General features: G+C 37.5%; 1 pseudogene; it reads left to right on the top strand.

Annotated features, from left to right (window-relative positions):
* Nucleotides 1-14,761: 14,761 nt before the first annotated feature.
* LOC147827582 (serine/threonine-protein phosphatase 2A 55 kDa regulatory subunit B delta isoform pseudogene) lies at nt 14,762-15,873 on the top strand (annotated as a pseudogene).
* Nucleotides 15,874-24,871: the final 8,998 nt, after the last annotated feature.

Here is a 24,871-nt window from a genome sequence, read left to right as displayed (position 1 = left end):
ATCAAATGTACCCTAAGTATATTAATGTTTCTAAATTATATTTAATTGATGGACTTGGGTTTTTCTATTTAATTGTCGGTAATCAAAAACTTGATAAGTAATTATTTGAATGTTAAGAAAAATACCAAAATGCCTTATTTCCAAAGAAGAAGCTACAGTGAAAATGGAAAGAATTCCTTTTTCACTGCTGCAGCCAGTAGAGTAATATTCCAGCACTTCTCCACTCCCGGCAGTCTACAAGCTTTGTAGAGGAGAAAGCTGCAAGCTGATCTAGGATCTACTTTTGTCAGCCAGTGCAGAGGAACACTCAGGTTTGTTTTATTGCTCAGCTATCACTGGAGTTTTAAGCACCACTAGGTTACTCAGAGGAGCATGTTCAATCAGAAGAAATTCTAGGAGACGATTGTCTCATCAGTCTTCCTGGAAGGGGAAGTGTGGCATAGGGTGTGAGCAAAAGATATCCAGATACCAGTATTAGGGTGGATAGCTTTCCTCAAATGTCTTCAGTCCTTTTGAAAATTCAAAATGCTTCTCCTTAGACAGCAGGGTGAGAGTTGGTTCATGATGATGCAGTCAGTTTTCCAGGGAAAATTATTAGATGTGAGCAAAATAAACAAATAAATAAAAAGTGTGATATATTTTCCTAATACCTGGTATGTACTCTCTGGCAAAATAATGTTTAGAGCTTAGAACAAAGTAGTTCATCATTAGGTGCTCAATAGATATGAGTTGAACAGATGAGTGAAAATATCACAATTCACATTATGCACCCCCTTGAAATGAAGCACTCTTTAACAAAAAAGTACCTGGTTGTCTATGCAGCAAAGCCTTTCACAACTTTTACATACTCAATAAGAGCCAGAAAATATTTCTAAAATTTAAAAATTTGACCTGGCCAGCTTTCTAGCATTATGATAAAATTTCAGAGATAATCAACTTATTAAGGGGTGAAGTGTATTCTGGCTCCAAGTTTCAGAGGTTTCTGTCCATGGTCACTTGGCCCCATGGCTTTGGGACAGTGGCTACAAGTACATTATGGTGACAGAGGAAGCCTGTTCATCTCAAGGCAGCTGAGAAGCAAAGAGAGAGGTAGAAGAAGGGGCCAGGGCCCCAATATCCCCTTCAAGGGCTCACTCCCAATGACCTCACCTCCTCCCACTAGACCAGATCTCCCCCGGGTTCCAAAACTCCCAACAGAGTCATGTGCTGGTTACTGATCCTTTAACATGGGCTTTTGGGAACACTTACCCAAACTGTACTACACAGTGTTTATTGACAGAGTTTAGGTGGTATTAACAAAGAGAAGAGTGATTTTGATTTTAGAACCCAATTTAAGACTTCTGATACTTTATGTCATGAAAGAAATCCCTTCTCTCTGCCTAGTGTAGGACTGGAAGACAGTGAGTGTATCTCTCCGTTACTGTGCTTTCCTTTGATAAGAGAATCAAAGTAGACACTCAACATGTTGCAGCTATTCTTCCTTGGTAGTAAGGCTATAAGCTCCCCCACAGATAAAAGTTCCTTTATTATTACACTGGCAAAAACCAGAAATGCATTAAACTCTGTTTGCGCTCAATAATTACATTTTGAAGAAATAGGTTTTTGACTGGTATTTTTCAAAATAATTATTCTTTCAGTCCCAACTGCTTTCCCCCTATTTTATGTCCCATCACTCTTTTCTTATTATTTGGATACGACAACCCCCAAGAAACAACATCCTATACTCTGAGAAATGTGGATCTACAAAGAAATTATGAAGAATGACGTTAGTATTAGATAATACAGTTTTCTTTATATACCACCGATTCTGCAACAGAGAACCTGGCAATATGACTGGGACGGTAATCAATTTTAGGATGAAAGCATAAAATCCAATGAATGCCAAGTACGCTTTGCAAATTTTACCCAGGGAAATGAGTGTTTACCTGTCCTCTAGGCAGTGGTGTTCTGTATCAACACGTTTATTGTATACTAAAGAAGTTTAACAACTGGTTCTGGAGGCAGAGGATAATCCCTGATTTGCGGCCTTTGTTAATTTCTCTGGTATAATTTACAACCATATGACTCGACACAGAGCTTCAGAGCCTGTTCCAGTATAATAGTAGCTCCACATACTTACACATCACAATAAATACCATACCTTAATAACAAACACACAATATAATATAAATACAATTAAGTAATACACAGATATAATAAAAATATTCCTTTCTATTTGTAAACCAATATACAAGTCTTCTTTTATTGTCTTTGTGTTAAATACTACAGCATTTATTTTTCCTTCTCTTTTATTGTGAAAATACTCATGTCCTTGGAAGATTATGAATTCTTTGAAAGCAGAAAAAATTTCAAATTGTTTAGTCAATGAATATTTGTTTGTCAGCTATATAAATCTTTTATCATCTACTACATAATAGACATTCTATCTAATAGAGGTGGGAAAATATTCAGTAAGTTAAATTCTTTTAGAATTCTCAATAGTCCAGTTAGCTTCCTAGTTTATTCCATTCTCATGTAAAGTTTTTGGTCTGCAAAATTCATCTGAAAATCTACATACATACATATATATATACAGTAAGCTTCATCTAGGTAGAAATGGAATTATATTTTCTGTATCTTTAAACAAAACTGAGGGATTTTTTAATGACTCAGCCATTCTTTTATACCTCTTATGATTTTGATAGATTAAATCGACAAATATAAAAAGAATGTAGAGAACCTCATTTTCCATGGTGAAAAGCTGAAATATTTTCTTCCAAGATAAGGAACATAGAAAGATTACTCTCTCTTGGCCAGACTATTTCCATTCAACATATTATTGCTGTAGTTAGAAATGTTAACTATAGCAATGAGGCAAGGAAAAGAAATAAAAGGTAACCAAATCAGAAAAGAAGCAAAAATGTCCTTGTTTGCAGATGCTATGGTTGTACGACAAAGACTCCATAAAAAACACGTTAGAGCTTAAAAAAGAATTCAATTAAGTTCAAGACAAAGTCAACATACAAAATTACTTGCAGTTCTACGTACTAACAACAAACTATCTGAAAAAAATTGAGAAATCCATCCCATTTATAGTAGCACCAAAATAGATAAAATTTAGTTAAGGAAGTAAATACTATAAAACATTGCTAAAAGTTAAAGAAGACAAAAAGGAAAGACATCCTATGTTCACCTCTTAAAGGACTTACTGTAGTTAAAACATCTACAGTATACAAACTGACCCACAGGTTCAATCTTATCTCCACAAAAATATCAATTTTTACAGAAATAATAGACACAATTTTCCAAACGTTTGAAACCACTTTGACCATAAAAGGTCAAATACATTTTGAGACAGAAGAGCAAAACTGGAGACATCACACTTTGTAATTTCAAAACATATTGCAAACTTATAGTAATCAAAAATGTTTGATTGTTGGCATAAAAACAGATATATAGATAAAACCAACACAATACAAAATCCAGAATTAAATCCATGAATATAGGGTCAGTTGCTATTTGACAAGTGTTCCAAGAATAGAAATGGGAACAAGATATTCAGTACTTTTTATTGGGAAAACTTAATATCTAGATGAAAAACTGTAAAATTGAACCCTTATCTTGCAGTATTGTCTTACTTTTCTCATTACTGAGACAAATATCTGACACCCACAAGTTAAAGTAGGAAAGGTTTATTTCAGCTCCCTGATTGTAAAGATTTCAGTCCATTGTCATCTGGTTCCAAGGCAGGGTGGCATGGCAGAGGGGCATCAGAGGAGAAACAGTCCATGGCAGGGCAGGAAGGAGGCAGCAAGCCACAGCAGTGAGCTTGCCTTTCCCTTTTATCCCAACCAGGCTACAAACTTTTTAAGTGGTGCCACCCACACCCAGGCTGAGGCTTCTGTCTTTAGTAAATTGATTCAGCCCCACCCAGGACTATGGTAATTCTAATCAGTGGACTAATTTAGTAAGCCACATCTTTTATCCCAGTATTATACACCCTAGGTCCAGGCTGCTCTAGAAGTCCTCATCTATGAATGATTGAAGCTTTGAGGGGACATTTAGACACAAGCCATAACATATACCATGCACAAAAATCAACTCAAAATGTACTGATGATTCTAACTGTAAGACCAAGAGACGAAGGGAGGTGGAGGGAGATCAAAAGAATTAAGATGTGTTATGTACATGTATCAACTTCTCGTGATGAACATTATTATTAAGTACTGCAAACATGAACTAATATAATTTCTTTTAAAATTTTAAAGAAGAAAATCTCCTAGGATAAAACACAAGAAAAACCTTGATGACATTACTCTTGGCATTGATTTCATGGAAGTGATATTAAAAACACAGGTAACCCAAACAAAAATAAACAAATTGTATTTCATCAAACTAAAAGACTTCTGTACAGCAAAAGAAACAATCAACAAAGTTAAGAGACAATGAATGGAGCAGGTGAAAACAATTGCAAACCACATGTTTGGAAAGGGGTTAATATCTAAAATACATAGAACATGAAAATCTCAAAAGATAGAAAACAAAAAATCCAACTTAAAAATGGCCAGAGGACTTTAATAGACATTTCTCTGAAGGGGGGGTTGGTGAATATATAAAAATGTTCAACACCACTAAACACGTGGGAAATGAAAGCCCAAAACATGAGATATTCCTTCACACTTGTCAGTCTGGTTATTAAAAAAAAAAGGATATATTGAAAACTTGGAACCCTTAATATGGCCATTGAAAATTCAAATCAGTGCAACCATTATGAAAACAGTATGGCTTGGGCCGGGGATTTAGCTCAGTGGTTTCGCCTCTTGCTGCGCAAGTGCAAGGACCTGAGTTCAATCCCCAGTACCAAAAAAAAGAAAACAGTATGGCCATTCCTCAAAAAAGTAAAAACAGATCTACCATGATCACATAATTCAATAATCCCAATGCTGAATATTATTTGAAAGACAAAATCAGGATATAGAAGGAGTGTGAGCATGCTTATATTCATTGTAGCACTATTCATAGTAGCCAAGATAAGGAAACAAACTAAATGCCCTTCAACAGATGAATGGATAAAGAAAATATACGTAGTATTATAATAGAATGTTACTCAGCCTTAGTAAAGAAGGAACTTCTATAAAATGCAACAATTGACATGAAACTTGAAGACATTATGCTAAGTGAAATAAACCAGCCATAGAAAGATATTGTATGAGTTCTCATATAAGAGGCATATAAAATAGTTAAAAGCTTAGAATCAAAGTGAAGGAGGTCATTTCTGGGAATTAGAAGAGCAGGGAAAATGTCCAATTACTAATCAAGAGGCATAAAGTTTCAGTTAAGCAAGATCTAGGATCTGCTACACAACCTGGTATCAAGAATTAACAGTACTGCATTATTCACTTAAAATTTGTTAAAATGGCACTTCTCTTGTTATATTCTTACAATAAAATAAAAATTTTCAAACTTATTAAAGTACATTTTTTAAAAAATTTGGGTTTCATTTAGTGGAATGATTTTAACATTTTATGTAATTCTTTATTCAGTTTCTTGATGCAGTTGCAAAATTTATTCAAAATCTTGATGTCACCATTTCAAAATATTGAATAAAGAGTATATTTATTTTTATTTTAAAATGTAAATCCAAAGTACATTGTTGATATACTGTAATAAAATAAAATTTTCCTTTTTGTATTTGAGTATAAATCACATCCATGTTATTGAAATCACATTCATGTTAATGAAAGCAAAATCATGTTAGATTAGTATATTATTAAAAGAAAGTCATAAGCACTTTTGTTGAACATATGTCCATATGAACAAAAGGTATGCAATTAAACAACTTCAAGTGTGCTTTGCCATTGGGGGGAGAAATGCCTGAGTTTCATAAAATCTTTTGGTTCAAAACGAGCCTGCCTTTATATATGAATGGCTGAAATAAGAAATGATAATTATCCTGAGAATACAAACAAAAAGAAATGTTAGAAGTAAGGCATTTTTGAGTTTTCATCCATATTTGAGAGACCTAGTAAGTATAAGTATTCTTTTTTAAAAATTAATTTTATTGGTACAATTAAAATATACATAACAATCACATTCATCAAAGGGAATTTGTACCTGCATATGATATATCTTTATTCCTCTTTTGCTCCAAATCCCCTCCCCTCCCTTCAATCCCCCCTATTTACAAAAGCTTTGTTTCCATTTTTATCTTTTCTTGTATTTTCCCTTTTCTCCTCCTTTTCCCCTTCACAATTTCCCTTTCCTTTTGAACAGTTTTTCCTATTTCACAACATGTATTATACATTTTTGTCCTTATTTACCCTTTCAGTTTCTCACACAAGAGACAATGTGATATTTACACATATCTGTCCAATTTATTTCACTTAAGAATATAGTCTCAATTTGCATCCATTTAGCTATGAATGTCTCAAGTTTATCTTTCTTTATGGCTGAATAGTACTCCATTATATAAAAAAACACATCTTTTTTTATCCATTCTTTGGTTTATGGGCATTTGGTTTGTTTCCAAGTTTTAGCTATTATGAACTGTGCCCCTATACACATGGGTGCACATATATAGCTATGGTATGATGCTTTAAATTCTTTTGGGAAGATACCAAGCAGGAGAATAGTTGGGTCAAATGGGACTTCTAATCCTAATTTTTAAGGAATCTCCACACTGATTTCCACAATGGTTGCACCAGTCTGCACTCCCACCAGCAGTGGAGAAGAGTCCCTTTTTCACTGTATCCCTGCCAGCATTTGTTGTTGGTTGATTTCTTGATGATAGCCATTTTTTCTGTAGTGAGATGGAATCTCAGTGTTGTTTTAATTTGCATCTCTCAGATAACCATAGTTCTGTAACATTAGCCAGAGCAATTAGAGAAGAAACAGAAATAAGGATAGGAGAGGAAGAAGCTAAATTATCACTATTTGCAGATGACATGATTCTTTCCATAGAAAACCCCCAAAAACTCCACCAAAAACTTCTAGATTTAATAATCAAATTCAGTAGCATAGCTGGATACGAAGTCAACACTCAAAAATCAATAGCCTTCCTGTACACGAATAACAGACTCACTGAAAAAGAAATTAGGGAAACAACACCTTTCACAATAGAATTGAAAAAAAAAATGAAATGCTTAGGAATCTAACAAAGAAAATAAAAGATCTATATGTACAAAATTACAGTGCTCTGAAAATGGAGATCAAAGAGAATATCAGAAGACAGAAAGACATGAAGAGAATATCAGAAGATGGAAAGATACCCCTTTCTCTTAGGTAGGAAGAACCAATACAATGAAAACAGCCATACTTCCAAAATTGTTATACAGATTTAATGCAATGTCAATCAAATTGCCATTAGCATACCTCACAGAACTAGAGAAAACATTCCTAAAATTGGAACCCAAAGAGACCTAAGAGTAAAAACAATTCTGGGGAACAAAGGCAAGGCAGGGGGCATCACAATCCCTGACTTGAAATTATACTATGGAGCCACTGTGATAAAAAAAAAACCCCAGCATGGTTCTGGCAAAAAAAGAAAGAAAGAAAAACAAAAAACAAAAATCACCAGACCTGAGCATCAATGGAACAGACTAGAAGAGGCAGAAATAACACCAAACACATTCAGTCACCTTATCTTTGACAAAGGGGCCAAACATATTCATTGGAGGAAAGATAGCTTCTTTAACGAGTGGTGCTGGGAGGACTGGCTTTCTACATGCCAAAGATTAAAAGTAGACCCATGTCTCCCACCGTGCACTAAACTAAAGTCAAATGGATCAAAGATCTAAATATTAAAACAGAAACACTGAATCTGCTGGAAGAGAATAGGTAGAACTCTTGAGGACATAGGGGTAGGCAACGACTTCATGAATGAAACCCAAACTGCATGGGAAATAGCGCAAAGAATCAATAACTGGAAACTTATCCTATTAAAATTTTTTGTTTTGTACCGGGGATCAAACTCGGGACCTTGCACTTGCATGGCAGGTGCCAGAACCACTGAGTTAACCCCCCGGCCCATTAAAATATTTTTGTACTGTAAAAGAAATCACCAACAGAGTGGAGAGACAACCCACAGAGTGGGAAAAAATTTTAGCCAGTAGCCCCTCAGATAAAAGACTAATATCAAGAACATACAAAGAATTGAAAAAAAATCAGACCCCCCGAATTTAAAGACCCAATCCAAAAATGGGCTTCTGAAATGAATAGACACTTCTCAACTGAAGAAGTAGAAATGGCAAACAAATATATGAAAAAAGTGTAAGCATTCTTAAAAAGCATGTCTCTGCAGTATTTCACTTAAATTAGGAAATTATGAAAAACTTGAAAACAGAAAGGTAACTGTAAATTGACTGCATGTTAGGTAATCTATTTTATTTTCAATTCAATGAATAAAGAGGTAGACATGATATAAAATTGATGATGACACAGTCCAATAAATATGTCCACAAAGGTATCCTATATTCTATTAAGCAGGAACTATAAAACTGCTTTCCTAGCATGTCTTCAACAATTTATTAAATTTCACACTTAATGATATAAGATGTGGCTTTAGAATACTAAAATATTGGTGCAGTATCCATGCAAGAAAATTCTCTTTCGATGCAGATGAAAACAGCACTGAGGTTCCACCTCACCTCAGAAAGAATGGCTGCTATCAAGAAATCAACCAATAACAAATGCTGGCGGGGGTGTGGGGAGAAAGGAACCCTTCACCATTGCTGGTGGGAGTGCAGACTGGTGCAACCACTGTGGAAATCAGTATGGAGACACCTCAGAGAAATAGGGCTAGAGGTCCCATTTGACCCAGCTATTCCCCTGCTGGGTATCTTCCCCAAAGAATTAAAAGAATCATACCACAGTGATATATGTGTACCCATGTTTATAGCAGCACAGTTTGTAATAGCTAAAGCTTGGAAACAGCCCAAGTGCCCATCAACTGGAGACTGGATAAAGAAGATGTGGAGTTTTTAAAATAAAATGGAGTACTACTCAGCCATCAAGAATGAGAAACTAGAGACATTTATAGCTAAATGGATGTGTATTGAGGCCATCCTCTTAAGTGAAATAAATAGGACACACGTGCGTAAATGCTGAATAGTTTCTCTAGTGTGAGAAACTGAAAGTGTAAATAAGGATTAAAATGATTAAAATGAATAATTGATAATTTGAAATAGGAAGAAAAAGTCCAAAGGTGTAGGGGTGGTGGGAGGGGAAGGTGAAAGGAAAGAAGGGAAAGGAAAAATTATGAGAAAAGAAAAAAAGGAAATGAAATCTATGTAAATAGGGAAGGGCAGAGGGGGTGAAGGGCGCATAGGTAATGGGGAAAAAATGAGAACCAAGATACATCATGTACAGGTGCAAGCACCCAATGATAAATGTAAATGTATTGTACACCTAAAATGTACCAATAAAAGAATTTTTTTAAAAAAGAAAATTATCTTTCACTTATCACTACAATTATTACATGATAGGAAGTATATATTTTTGTTCTTATTAAAATACTTTTTCATTTTATTGTACTTGCATTTGCACTTTGAGTAGGTATACATTTACCTACCCCTTCAACAGTGAGAGTGTGGGCTAGAAAATCTCTGTACGACTAGAGTCAGTTGTTTGTTATATTCTCCCCTTGAAGGCATCAAATTCTAATTTCTTATCCATCCTTCCCTACATATATACTGATGCATATTCTTTTAAAATGAATGAAAGTGTATAAATCAGGCTATCAACAACAACTCACTTTTTAAAAATTTAACAGTAGATATCTTGACAGTTGTTTCATAATAGTGAACGAAGCTCTCTTTCTTATATTTTTTCATAACTTCATGATTTTTCACTAAATAACCATTGCCATAATTTATTTAAACAATTCCTCCTGATGGCCTTTGAGTATGTTTCAATTTCTTACTAGTGCAGCAATGCTGCCATGAATAGCTTTGACATATATAATATTGTTTGTGTGTGCAAGTAGCTGAAGAATATATTCTTCAGGATAAACTTGATGGGGAAAAGAATGTGTGCATTGGTAAGTCTGGTGTTTGATAAGATAAAAATTGGCTTCCCCAGAAGTTGCGCCAATTTATATTCATACCACCACTTCAAGAGAACATTTTTCTTTTTGATACCTGCTCCAAATAATTATTCTGCTTTTCTTATAGGTAAAAATACATTATCTTTATTTTTTAAAGTACGCAGAGAAGAATGTACAAAATCACAGATGAATGAGTGAATTTTCAGAAGCTGAACAATCCCATGTGACTTGTACTCAGATTGAGAAACATCATTAACAATCATCTCAGAAGTGTCCCTCGTGTCCCTAGGAAAAGCCACCAACACCCACCCAAAGAAGTCTTCTTTCTGACCTCCAACACTGTAGATTAATTGGATGTTTGCATGAACTAACCCACTCCAGCCAGCCTGGCATGCTTATGTTTTCCCCAAATGCACCACATAGTTTGAGTCTTTAACTCAAGAAATGGTCGCCCAGGTCTGAAGTTGTAGCGGGAAAGACCAGGAAGGTAGGCACAAAGTAGGAGGAAGGCCTGAGTCATGGCAGAGGGAAAAATGGAGAGCCATGCTTGCTAGAGTACCGAAGTCAGCCCAGGAAAGAAAGTACTAAGTAATAAAACCAGGGACCCTGGGGAAAAGCTATTACTGGAAATGTTACACCTAGGGAATCAGCAAAATTGTTAGCAGTAGAAGGCCTTAGAAAGTGAATTCAGGACAAGTTTGAAATAAGGAGATTTGTGGCTGGGTAATGTTAAAGGATGCATAAATTTAACTGATTTTTGTTTGCTTCACCAATTGCCTTCTCTGTCTTTTGCTATCACACAGTTTCTCTGTTACCGTAATCACCTTTAAGATCTTTTCATTTCCAGTGGCATTTCATATCATAGATGCTGCACTGTTAAATTCTTTTGGTTGATCTGTGAAACCCCTACATATTTTCAACAACTTTTGCTCAAGGTGACTCTGATTTGTTAACTGGTAAGACCACCTCTACTCTTGACCTTATATACAATACTCTTCTTACTTCTTACTGCCACTAGCACAATGTCTGTTTCTGCTTTCTTGCTTCCTGCATAACACTCGATGTAGCAGACTTTTAATTTTACAACTCTGATGGGAGTGAAAGTATGACATTAAACATCTTTTTATGTGTTTCTGTCTGTCAGCTTTTGCCTTCTGTGCATATCTTTGTGTGTTTATCCAATGAATTGTTGATTTCTTTGCTTACTGATTTGGGGATTGTCTTTATATGCTTATTTATCAGAAGGCTGAATAGTAACATTTTATTGGTTATATCCGTCGCCAAAATCTTCTCCTAGTGTAAGGTTTCTCTTTTAGCTTTGCTTAAGGATCAGTTTAGCCATAATTGTACTTATGGCATGTGGCCCCTCCCCCATTTCATTTGAGAAATCCTTTCTTACCACCGTATAATATAGCCTTTTTCTTCTAAAATTCTTTTTCCACTACTGGAGATTGAATCCAAGGCCTTTACTCTGAGCTACATCTTTAGCCCCTGTCCTCTTTTTCTTTGAAACCAGGTGCTGGTAAACCCTTAATCTGCCCAGTGTAGTGCATGGTATAACATAGTAGTAGGCTGAGGAACCCTCATTAGTAAGAGTATATAAATTTAACAAAAGTACAGGCAGGGAAACAAGTTCTCATGCACAGATATGAATATTGATGTGGTACACTGTGACATACAGATTAGAGAAAATTGAAATTTGGAATTAGTTGGTTATGTGCCAGACTTTCTTCCTAAGACCTCACATTGAGATCTGAAGCACTTAATATTTGTATACAGTCAATTATTGTACAGAGATCACATAATAACACATGCTGATGAGGCCGTGGGAGAAAAAGGAAACTTCCTACATTGGTGATCAGTGTAGATTAGTCTACATTTCTACATTTCTGCAATGTATATTGGTCTACATTTCTACCTTGGTGGGTATGTAAACTAGTACAACCACTATGGAAATCAGTAGGGAGATTCCTCAAAAAAACAAAACTAGAAATTCCATTCAACCCAGATATTCCCCTTCCAAGTGTCTTCCCAGAAGAGTTAAAGAAATCCTATTACAGTGGTACATGCATATCTATGTTTATAGCAACAAATTTCATAATAGCTGAATCTGGGAAGTAGCCTATATCCATTAACAGATGAATAGATAAAGAAAATGTGACATTTATACACAATGGAGTACTACTCTGCCAGAAAGAAAGATAAATGTGAGTCATGTGTAGGAAAATGGATGCACCTTGAGACCACAATGTTAAGTGAAATAAATCAGACACACAAGCTTAACTATTGCATAGTTTCCCTTATAAATCCCCTCCCTCTCAAAATAAAGAGCAAAATAAAAGATAAATAATAGGAAATAGGGAGGTAGATATTTTACAAAAGGGAACAAGAGATGAGGGCAGAGGAGAAAGAAGAGTAAAGAATAAAAAGAACTTAAGATGTGTTGTATACATGTATTGATCCCCCATGATGAATGTAATCGGTATTTACTGAAAACATGTACTAATAAAATAATAATTATAAAAACCATTGTGCAGACGTTGTGAAATCTCAGAGAACAGAGTGGGCAACACAGGATATTCCTGCTTTCAGAGGTATGGTACCTGTGTAATTATCCAAATGGGTAAATTTCAAGATTGTGAAAGATGCTGTTAGTAATTACAGTGTAACCACGGCTGTAAATCATGTGTAGTCCAAACTAATTAGAATTTATGGCAATGGAAATCCGTTTTCAGTATGAATACACAACAGAGTCCCCAGCCTTTTCTGAAGTCTCTCAGGAGGCGATGTCAATAAACCAAGGTCACCTTCCTTGAATACAACATCGATCTTTGTTCCATGTTCTGCCCTGAAGTTGGTGTAACGCTCTCTATTGCTGTCTTGAAATTATGATGTGGCATAAAAAAAAATGTGGCATCACCACATTTTAATTTTATATGAGGATCTACAAATTATGTAGGCAATATTACATAGAAAGCGCTTACGGAAAAGAAAAAACAGAAATGATCCTTAGAAAGCAGACACGAAGAACCAAATTGAGGCAAGCTTGGCTTTTAAAGTGAAACTTGAAATCAATGTAGTAGGAAATGGCAAACCTATGGCTGCTAGCTCTTATCACCTTTCACCATGTCTTCAGCGATCGTAAACGATAAGCATCTATTTAATAAATACGTAAAATAATGTAAGTGGTGTTCATCAATTTATCAAACATATAAAGCACTGTTCTGTACTAAGCAGTGTGTTAGAGAAGCACGGAAGAAATGGCAATAGTTCTTCTCTAAATGTCTTGTAGAATTCAGCAGTGAAGCCATCAGGACCTGGGCTTTTCTTTGTTGGTAAGTTTTTTTATTACATTTTCAATTTCACTCATTGTAATTGGGGTGTTTAGAATTTCTATATCTTCTTCATTTAATTTTGGCAATTCATATGTATCTAGGAATCTGTCCATTTCTTCTGTGTTTTCCATTTTATTAGAGTACAGCTTCTCAAAGTAGGTATTGATAATCCTCTGGATTTCTGCTGGGTTTGTTGTGGCTTCACCTTTTTCATTCTTAATTGCATGGATTTGAGTCTTTTCTTTCCTTTTTTTGATAAGGTTGGCTAAAGGTTTATCGATTTTATTTATTCTTTCAAAAAACCAACTCTTGGATTCATTGATTTTTTTTGTATCATTCTCTTAGTCTCCATTGCATTGATTTCTGCTCAGATCTTTATAATTTCCTTTCTTGTATGAGCTTTGGATTTGTTATGCTCTTCTTTTTCTAGGAGCTTGAGGTTCTGTGTTAAGTTATTTAACTGAGTTCTCTCTGTTGTCCTAATATGAGCATTCACTGCTAGAACTGCTTTCATTGTGTCCCACAGATTCCTGTATGTTGTACTGGCATTTTCATTTACTTGTAGAAACTGTCTGATTTCTTCTTTAATTTCCTCTGTCACCCATTGGTTGTTTAGGAGGGTGTTGTTCAATTTCCATGTGTTTGTGGATGTTTTGTGGTTTCTTAGGTTATTGATCTCCAATTGCATTGCACTATGGTCTGATAACATACAGGGGATAACTTCAATTCTTTTACATTTACTTAGATATGTCCTATGAGCTAGCATGTGATCCATTTTGGAGAATGACCCGTGTGCAGCTAAAAAGAATGTGTATTCTGATTTTGTGGGGTGGAACACTCTGTAAACATCTATGAAGTCCATTTGTTCAATAGCTTCATTTAGTTCTAGAATTTCATTGTTAATTTTTTTTCCTAGTTGATCTGTCTATTTGTGATAGAGGGATGTTGAGGTCCCCCACTACAATTGTATTAGACCCGAAGATCAGTGGAACAAATTAGAAGATGCAGAAACAACTTCAGACATACTCAGTCACCTCATCTTTGACAAAGGAGCCAACCACCCTCATTGGAGGAAAGATAGCCTATTTAATAAATGGTGTTGAAAAAATTGGATTTCAACCTGTCAGAAATTAAAACTAGACCCATACCTATCACTGCACACTAAACTAAGATTGAAGTGGATTAAAAATCTAAATATTAAATCAGAAACACTAAACTTGCTGGAAGATAAGTTAGGTAGAACTCTTAATGACATTGGCATAGGAAAAGACTTTATGAACAAATCTTCAGTAGCACAGGAGCTAGCACAAAGAATCAACAACTGGGATCTCATCTTATTAAAAAGCTTCTGTGGGCACTGGGTACCATTTTGAAAAGGGGGAAAAAAAATCCCTCTTTGCGCTCGGCTGGGCAGGCCCTGGGGCTGGCGCTGCTGCCATGGCAGGAGCCAGAGGCGGTGGCTGCCCAGCGGGCAGTAACGACTTCCAGTGGTGCTTCTCGCAGGTTAAGGGCGCCGTCGACGAGGACGTGGCGGAAGCTGACATCATTTCAACTGTTGAATTTAATTACTCTGGAGACTTTCTTGCAACAGGAGACAAGGGTGGCAGAGTTGTTATTTTTCAACGGGAACAAGAGCGTAAAAGCTGTCCTCATTCTAGGGGAGAATATAATGTTTACAGTACCTTTCAAAGTCATGAACCAGAGTTTGACTATTTGAAAAGTCTAGAAATTGAAGAAAAAATTAATAAAATTAGATGGTTGCCACAACAGAATGCTGCTCATTTTCTACTCTCTACAAATGATAAAACTATTAAATTATGGAAAATAAGTGAACGGGATAACTTGAAAGATGAAGATGGACGACTTCGAGATCCATTTAGAATTACAGCACTACGGGTTCCTATATTGAAGCCCATGGACCTCATGGTAGAAGCAAGTCCACGGCGAATATTTGCAAATGCTCACACATATCATATAAATTCCATTTCAGTAAATAGTGATCATGAAACATATCTTTCTGCAGATGACCTGAGGATAAATCTATGGCATTTAGAAATCACAGATAGAAGCTTTAACATCGTGGATATCAAGCCTGCTAACATGGAAGAGCTGACGGAAGTCATCACCGCTGCTGAATTCCATCCACACCAGTGCAATGTGCCTGTCTACAGCAGCAGCAAAGGAACCATCTGGCTATGTGACATGCGTTCCTCTGCCCTGTGTGACAGACATTCTAAGTTCTTTGAAGAGCCTGAAGATCCCAGCAGTAGGTCCTTTTTCTCAGAAATAATTTCATCCATCTCTGATGTCCAATTCAGCCACAGTGGTCGATACATGATGATGAGAGACTACCTGTCAGTGAAGGTATGGGACCTTAACATGGAGAGCAGGCCTGTGGAGACCCATCAGGTGCATGAGTACCTGCGAAGCAAGCTCTGTTCCCTGTTTCATGGGAAGAAATATTTAGTAGCTGTAGCTCAGACAAAGGTCTACTATCAAGAATATATAAAGAACTGAAAAAATCAGACCTCCCAAATTCAAAGACCCAATTCAAAAATGGGCATCTGAAATTAACAGACATTACTCAGACAAAGAAGTAAAAACAGCAAGTAAATATATGAAAAATATATGTTCAACATCACTGGTCATTCGAGAGATGCAGATGAAAACAACACTGAGATTCCACCTCACCCCACAAAGAATAGCTGCTATCAGGAAATCAACCAATAACAAATGCTGGCGGGGGTGTGGAGAGAAAGGAACCCTTCTCCATTGTTGGTGGGAGTGTAGACTGGTGCAGTCACTGTGGAAATCAGTATGGAGATACCTCAAAGAACTAGGACTACAGGTCCCATTTGACCCAGCTATTCCCCTACTGGGAATCTTCCCCAAAGAATTAAAAGAATCATACCACAGTGATATATGTGCACCTATGTTTATAGTGGCACAGTTTGTAATAGCTAAGGTTTGGAAACAGCCCAAGTGCCCATCGACTGGAAACTAGATAAAGAAGATGTGGGGTTTTTGTATAAAATGGAGCACTACTCAGCCATAAAGAATGAGAAACTAGAGACATTTATAGCTAACTGGATGCATATTGAGGCCATCCTCTTAAGTGAAATAAATAGGACACACATGTGTAAGTACCGAATAGTTTCTCTAGTGTGAGAAATTTAAAGTGTAAATAAGGATGAAAATGATTAAAATGAATAATTGATAATTTAAAATAAGAAACTGTCCAAGGGTTTGGGGATGGTGGAAGGGAAGGGGGAAAGGGAAGAAGGGAAAGAAAAAAATTATGAGAAAAAAAATGGAATCAAACTCTGTGTAGATAGGGAAGGGTGGAGGGGGTGAAGGGCGCACAGGTAAGGGGAGAAAAAATAAAAACTAAGACACATCATGTTCCGGTACAAACACCCAATGATAAATGTAAATGTATTTTATACCTAAAATGTACCAATAAATATATATATTAAAAAAAAAAGTTCATAGCAACTTCCTCCTAGCACTATCACTTTATTTTTCTCAGTACAACCTATCTTTGTGAGAAATATCATGAATGTCTATATTTAGCAACCCGTCACTGCCCTCCCAGTATATACTGAATGCAATGATTTTGTTCTTAATAAATGTTATACTAATGAAAAAAAAGGAAGAAATGAACTGTGGCTTATACGTCCCTCATTGACTAAAGCAGGCACTAGAGCAAGGCATGCCCCGTGACCATGCTCTCTGAGATGAATGCTACAGCAGGGAAAGCCCTTTGGGACACATCAGGAAGATTTCCTCAGGCAGCTTATGTGGGTTTTCAGATGGAGTTTGTTTTTGATTTTGGAGGGAAGAATAGTTTTTGAAGGATAAATAATAGGAAAGAGAAGCATCTCAGTTTGTCAAAGCATGATAGGTAGACAGATACAATTAATTATAAGGGAATGGCTCACAGGATTATGAAGATCAAGGAGTCCCAAGATGAGCCTCAAGTACGATGGAGACAGGGACTCCTGAGAGTGTCAGACCAGCGAGGCCTAAGGCCTAAGAGGCTTGGGAACCACTGGTCCATGTCCCAGTGGTTGCAGCATGAAAGCAAAAGAACCTAAACAGAAAGTCCCTGTGTCTCAGGGTAGGAGAAGATGGATGTCCCATCTTGAGCAGAGAGTGAATTCACTCTTCGTCTGCCTTCTTGTTCTCTTCAGGCCTCCTTGTTCTCTTCATCGTCACTGGGCTGGATGATGCCCTTCCATGCATGAAGGTGACCACCTTTACTCGATTTACCAATTGAAGTGCTAATCTCTTCCAGAAACACCTTCAAGACATACACAGAAAAGGTGCTTTACCAGCTGTCTGTGCAGTGCTTAGCCCAGGGAAGCTGGCACGTACAATTAACCATTATAGGCATTAAGAGGACGTTGGTATCCAATCAGTAAAAGGAAACTGAATATCACTTGCACTGTGCTTGAGAAATGGATGGGGCTCAGGATCTACTACTCCAGAGTATAGCATCTCGGCATTCAAGAAAAGAGCAGAAGCGGAAAGGGCTCTTTCACCTTTTCCCACCCACCCCTCTGCCCTGACTCAGGTGGTAACATCTTCATTCCACTGGTGCCCTCGCTATATTTATCCTTAGGACACAAATGCCTCAAGAAGAGCTTTAATCAATGGGTCTTGTTAACCGCCCCTGAGGTGACTGCCATGGAGCCGGGCCTCCTTTTCCCAATCTTACCCTGCACAACACCCACTCCTCAACAAACCTCAGCATAGAAACACAGGCTTCCTCCTTTCTGATGTAAAGGTGACACTAGATCTGCAGGGTTTTTTTCTCTCTCTCTCGTTAATCTATCTTTTCTTTTCATAGGGAACTCAGCCATGAGCCTTACAGTAGATGAATAAAGATTATTACTTTCGCTTCTTACAAAATCCCTCTGCCTCCTCTGGCCTTCCCTGCAGAGTAGAAATATTGTCTCCACAGCTCAAAGGTCGTGGTGTTAAAGAGTGATCTTTAGGGAAATCCTCTTCCTCAGAGCACCATGCAGCAACTTTTCTTTTCTTTGGAAAGCAAATGAAATTAACAAAGGTGGGTTACTTTCTATTGTTCTTAAGGAATAGTCAATATGCTGTTGCCTTTCCAGAAAGGTAGACTGCTGCTCTCTACACAGAGAATAGGTAACATCTGCAAATCTCACTCTGAGCCTTTTAACACGAAATCAGGCTTCTTGAATCTTTTTCTACACATGCCTAGATAAATAACTTGTAGAAAAATATGTTCCTTTCAATATTGAATAAATCAGAACAAAATGATGCTTAGATGCTTCCTAATTTCTGCACAAGGAGGATAATGAAAGCATGAAAACAACTCCCATGATGAAAGCCAACTCCCACAGGAGCTTGGCTTTGGACTGATTGCCAGCAAAGATCACGCTGGTCCTCTCTGCTCCCTGAGCAGCCCTTTAGGAGTCTCAGCACACGGAGAAGTCCACCTGAGACCATGACCTCGAAGGACTATTTCTTGGCGTTTCTTTAACGGAGCACTAAGGCCGAGTCCAAACCTCTCACTGGAACGGTCTATTGGTGCTCTGAATAGCTCTCTAATCACAACCACAGAAATCAAAAGTATGGTCTGTCCCAGAGAAGGGGTCATCCTTCATTTGGGAAGGTTTTGAAATATTTATAGAGGTGGATATAGCATTTGGAACCAAGTATAGTTCAGACAGCTTTAGAACTTGACTCAGTGGGAAAGAATAAAAGAATAGAGAGAGGAGCAAGGAGTAGAGAAATGGGGGGGCAGAGGGGGGAGGCAGAAAGGGAAGAGGTGAGGAAGAGAGGAAGTTTATAAAAGAACTGAGGCCAAATCTTAGGGGGAAGTGCAGCGCTGTAGTGAAGATAGATATGTAAAGGCTGAGATGAACAGTGTAAACTGAATATTCTACAGACACCAAATTTTAGGGTTGAGGAAGCTTAAGGGAAGGTGATGAACAGGGGTTGAGAAGATGCAGACAGAGGTGTGACCCCCAGGCCTGACCCCATGGAGCGTTTCTGTGACTCTGAACAAATCAACCGCGAAACACAGTCTAGCTTGGATGCAAAAGGGGGCAGTGGCTGGTTTTAGAAATGATGTCTCATAAAGCGACAAGTGTGAGATGTGACATGGACATGGGAGAGAAATATTTCAGGATTTTAAGAGAAAATCAGTTTGATAATGTCGTGGCATACTGCCCTTTGCCCAATTTCCATTTGTTTGTTTGAGACAACGTCTCACTATGTAGTTCAGGGTGGCTTTGCACTCACTTTGTAGTCCACGCTGGTTTCTAACTCACAGCTATCCTCCTGCCTCAGCCTCCCAAGTGCTGGGATTACAGGTGTTATCACCACACCGGGCTACCCTTAGCCCAATTTCTGTACTTAGCCTTAAGAGTTAAGATAAGTCTAAAATTAGCCTTGGCTGGAGAACCTATTTCCACCTTTGGTAGAGAGTCTATGTTTCACTAAGTCTATCCCTCAATATTTTGAGTAAAGAATAGAAATTAAATACATAGAATACATAAAGAACTGAAAAAAATCAGACCCCCCAAATTCAAAGACCCAATTAAAAAATGGGCATCTGAAATGAACAGACATTTCTCAGACAAACAAGTAAAAGCAGCAAATAAATATATGAAAAAATGTTCAACATCACTGGTCATTTGAGAGATGCAGATGAAAACAACACCGAGATTCCACCTCACCCCACAAAGAATGGCTACTATCAAGAAATCAACCAATAACAAATGCTGGCGGGGGTGTGGGGAGAAAGGAACCCTTCTCCACTGTTGGTGGGAGTGCAGACTGGTGCAACCACTGTGGAAATCAGTATGGAGATACCTCAAAGAACTAGGACTACAGGTCCCATTTGACCCAGCTCTCCCCCTGCTGGGTATCTTTCCCAAAGAATTAAAAGAATCATACCACAGTGATATATGTGCACTCATGTTTATAGCAGCACAGTTTGTAATAGCTAAAGCTTGGAAACAGCCCAAATGCCCATCAACTGGAAACTGGATAAAGAAGATGTGGGTTTTTTTAATAAAATGGAGTACTACTCAGCCATAAAGAATGAGAAACTAGAGACATTTATAACTAAATGGATGCATATTGAGGCCATCCTCTTAAGTGAAATAGGACACACATGTGTAAGTACCGAATAGTTTCTCTAGTGTGAGAAATTTAAAGTGTAAATAAGGATGAAAATGATTAAAATGAATAACTGATAATTTAAAATAAGAAACTGTCCAAGGGTTTGGGGATGGTGGGAGGGGAAGGGGAAAGGGAAGAAGGGAAAGGAAAAATTATGAGAAAAAAGAATGGAATCAAACTCTGTGTAAATAGGGAAGGGTGGAGGGGGTGAAGGGCGCACGGGTAATGAGAGAAAAAATAAGAACTAAGAGACATCAAGTTCAGGTACAAACACCCAATGATAAATGTAAATGTATTTTATACCTAAAATGTACCAATAAATATATATATATATTTAAAAAAGGAAATTAAATACATACATTTCAGTCATTCAGGTTAATCCTTTTAATTCAGATACATTAGACAGATAGATGACACTTATGTTCCACTGTTTTTCAAGTCCATTTAGTCCTTAATCCTAATTATACCTGACCTGATTTCCAGTGAACAAAAATTCATTTCCAAGTAAATAAACAAGAACCATAGAGCTTTTGTTATTTGTTAGAGCAAACCTTATTAAACAGCAAGCTTCTGCTCTCCATTCAAATTATTGTTCATAAGTTTTAAGGGTCTAGGTTACGTAGAGTTGTCAGATTTCACTTTGTTGGATAATGAAGTCAGAAATATGAGTTAATAACAATGGCTTGAATGTGTGCTGCATTTTGCAGTTTGCTAGCGCATCTGTCAATTCATTGGATTTCCACACTGCTGAGTAGTAAGGATGCCTGGCTCCTATCTGTGTAATGGGAATGCCATGGCAGCCTGGTCATACAGCTGTGAGGATGAAGGGAGTTCATGAATTCAGGGAGCTTAAAACTAAGGCAGGCCCATAGTAAATGCTACGTACATGTTTGCTGTTCTTGTTGATTCTATTGTGATTGTGAAGCCCTTTGTACCTTCTGAATCACACTGGAAAGAGAGGGAGAGAAGAGGAGATGATGGAGGCAGACAAGGCTGGGGGATAAATGAGCAGAGGAAGAAGCCACTGATGCCAGGCATAGGGCTGAGGGGATCTGAGACTCTGCTATCTGGAGAGGCTGTTCCTGCTCCAGAGGCCTTGCCACGCCCATTAGGTAAAGTGGGTGGAGGCAGATATATGAAATGGGTATTGATTAGCTTTGTAAACATCCATTCTCTCAGTCAGTAGTGGGAGATCATTTCAATTAGAAGGAAGTGTGAAGAAACAAGGCATTGGAGAGATGAAATTGAAGGATTAAGAACCACTGACCATCTGTATGCTTGTGTTTGTAGTTAATCTATCCAGGTCTGAGTGACCTTCTCTACCATGTGGAGTTAAATAAGAATTTTTTCTGTTTATCTTGCAATGGCCCTACTGAGGTCAGAAAGGGAGGGACAGCCCTCCCCATGGACTGAACACAAGGAAGAACAAGCTCAACAGTTTGCACCCTGGAGTTGTTTTCCTCATTGTTTACTTGGTTCTTACATTCACTCATTATTATTTTGTTCAAGCCCACATTATGCCTCTTCTGGGTGATTGCATAACTTCTTGAACCCCTCTATCCATCCACCACTGTATCCCTGCCCAGTGAATAATCAAGTTAAACTCTGGAGCATGGACTTCACAACCTAAGACTAAAAACTTCATTAAACTTGTTCATCACATCTCATCTCTGGGGTCATACGGACTAACTTTCCATGACTATTCCATCATCACTTCCTGTATAACCCTGGAAAAGTTGCTTAATCTTTCCCAGCCTTGTTTTCCTGATTCAGTGGCGATGGCCAGAATGGAGTGGTAATATATCCAGGGGTTCTCATGTCTGGAGATTTTTCTCACTGCTCAGGGGAGCAGGGCTATTGGCATCACAAACACTAAGGATACCGTGAAACATCCCATGATGGAAAATGTCCCCTACTGAAAAGAATTACCCATTCTCAAATGCCAGCCATGCCAATACCTAGAGGCCCTGCACTGTGAGGGTTATACACCCAGAGACCCGGCGACTGCGACAGGTAAAACTCGAGGGCTCCACTAGTGCCTGACATTTATTTGCATTTAGTAAATGTCAGTTTCTGTTACACATTCGAGCTTATTTCCTGCCTTTCCTGATTCTTATTTTATTAAACAAAATATTTACTGATTACTATATGTCAAGCACTTTGTAAATATTAACCTATTCAATCTTCAAACCAGCCCATTTTAAAAAAGAGGAAAGTCAAGCCATAGAGGTTGAGTCACTTGACTAAAATCACGGTTTGTCGGCTGTACATGTGGAATTTGAGCATTGGTAGTCTGGCTCCAGAGCCTGTGTTTAAACTATTGTGTTGTCTATCTGTTGCCAATCACCTCAGACTTTTATTTTCCTAATAGTATAAGCATTTTCTTTACACTAAGCAGGAAATGGTGAACATTTTAAACACAAGGAAATATTATTGTTCCTCCTCGTGTCCCCTGTAACTAGCACAGTGGTTGGCATAAAACAAACCATGTATGACGAAACTGACTAATCCATCAATTTGCAGCTTGAACTCTCTGATGCAGCTTCCCTTCTATTAGTAGAAAACAAATGGGTGTTTTCTTCTTAACCCTAGAGCAGAGTAGAGTTCACTGGTTCTCTCAGGATTCGTATAATGTTCCAGTATATATAGTGTTTTTAAGACCCAGCATTTGAATTCCCAAGCCTCAGGGTTAACTCTCAGCTTTATATCTTGTAAATTATGTGTGCTTGATCAGTCAAGTAACTTTTTGGGGTTTTTATTTCTTCAATGTGAAAAGACATTAATGCACATAGACATACACACACATACATGGATATATGTATGTGCATAAACATACAGTCCATTCGTGACTTTTACAATGATCAGATAAGAGAAAGTATATGGAAATACCCAAAGACATTCTCTAAATACCTGCATGAATTTAGTTAATGTTAGAAAAGGATTTCTTCTGATGTTCTTCATAAGGGGCTAGGCTAAAAGAATGATTTAGGCATGTTACCATAAAACACATATAGGGCTAATGAATTGGCTAAAAACTTGGCAGGACTAAAAATAGCTGTTAGAATGCCAAAAGTATCATATTTGAGAACAATGCTCTCACTTTTAACAAGAAGCTTAGCTTTGGAGAATCTCATTATCATAGTAACTTATTGACATGTTCGGTTCTGTTTTCCTCCTCCTCCAAGCCACCCTCATCTCTACCCTTGGGAAAGAGAGCAAACATCAGCTCCTTCACATGGAAACTCCCCCCACACTGTGCGCACTTGGGTCTTGTGCTCTGCTACTCTTCATTCCTGACTCTCTCTTGTCCCAGATACGACATAGATGTTGTAAAATATTTCTGTGCTGTCTTTGCATACTCAGAGCCTTCCCCTTCACATTGGACTCTGTAAATTGGCTCTTCCTAATAATGATAACCCAGGTCCAACTCAACTCTGAGATCCACCCATGCCACCTCCCAGACTGGACAATTACAAATGTGCTGTTATTCTGAGTATGTATGTGTCATGATTCTGGTAAAAAAAAGTCAAGTACTAAGCTTGGAACTATAGGTGGTGTCTTCTATGCATTTAGGAAAAGTCCTTGTACCCATGGTGAAAGCCTTAGATCATATGATAAAATTCACTTACTTAGAAATCCTGTCACAACTTTAATTTCTACCCAATAAGAGAACCATTTAAATCAAAGGAGTGCATGTGGCAGCTGCAGTGTTTTCGCCCTGGGGTTTATGATATCCAACGTCCTCCTTTGGCATCAATTGCTAGTGCACGTCACTGCTGATGTCCGCAGAAGAGCTCTGCAAATTCTTTACCTGACTGTCCCCTGTCACAGCTTTCTGGGTGAGGGGGCTGGAGAACTAAAGTAGCCAAGCTCATCAGATGGAGCCAGGAGAACCCCCACAGGGCACAATCACAAATGAAATGATTTTATCTCTGTTGCCTTCTCTAATTGAATTGTACTTCATTCAAATTCAGTTCCCAAGCTCTCCTTCCTTTAGCTGTTCTATTTCTTAGCAAAAAGAATAAAAAAGTTTTCACCGAAGGTCAATTTTCAGACTCAGAGAGGGTGAGCCATACCAAAGAAGAGTGAAAGCATGAACTTCAGACAAATTGGAAAATAAAATAATTGTTCAATTACGATTTAGAAATGAAAATAAATATGTTGTGGAGAATATACACATTTGAACTTTGTGATAATAGTTTATTGCTCAGGGAAGACTTTTTGCTCTCATAGCTACTTGATATGCACTGTATAGAGCTGTGTCAATCTGCATACCATCCTGAACAACAGCTTCTTTCTCAGATGAAAAATGTCCCCTTTTAATATTGTTTGCCAAATATAATTTAAG

The sequence above is a fragment of the Heterocephalus glaber genome, unplaced genomic scaffold (assembly GCF_053883595.1).
Source record: "Heterocephalus glaber isolate CG9 unplaced genomic scaffold, H.glaber_assembly_v1.0 deba00001442, whole genome shotgun sequence".
NCBI lineage: Eukaryota > Metazoa > Chordata > Mammalia > Rodentia > Bathyergidae > Heterocephalus > Heterocephalus glaber.
This window is presented reverse-complemented; position numbering and strand designations above follow the sequence as displayed.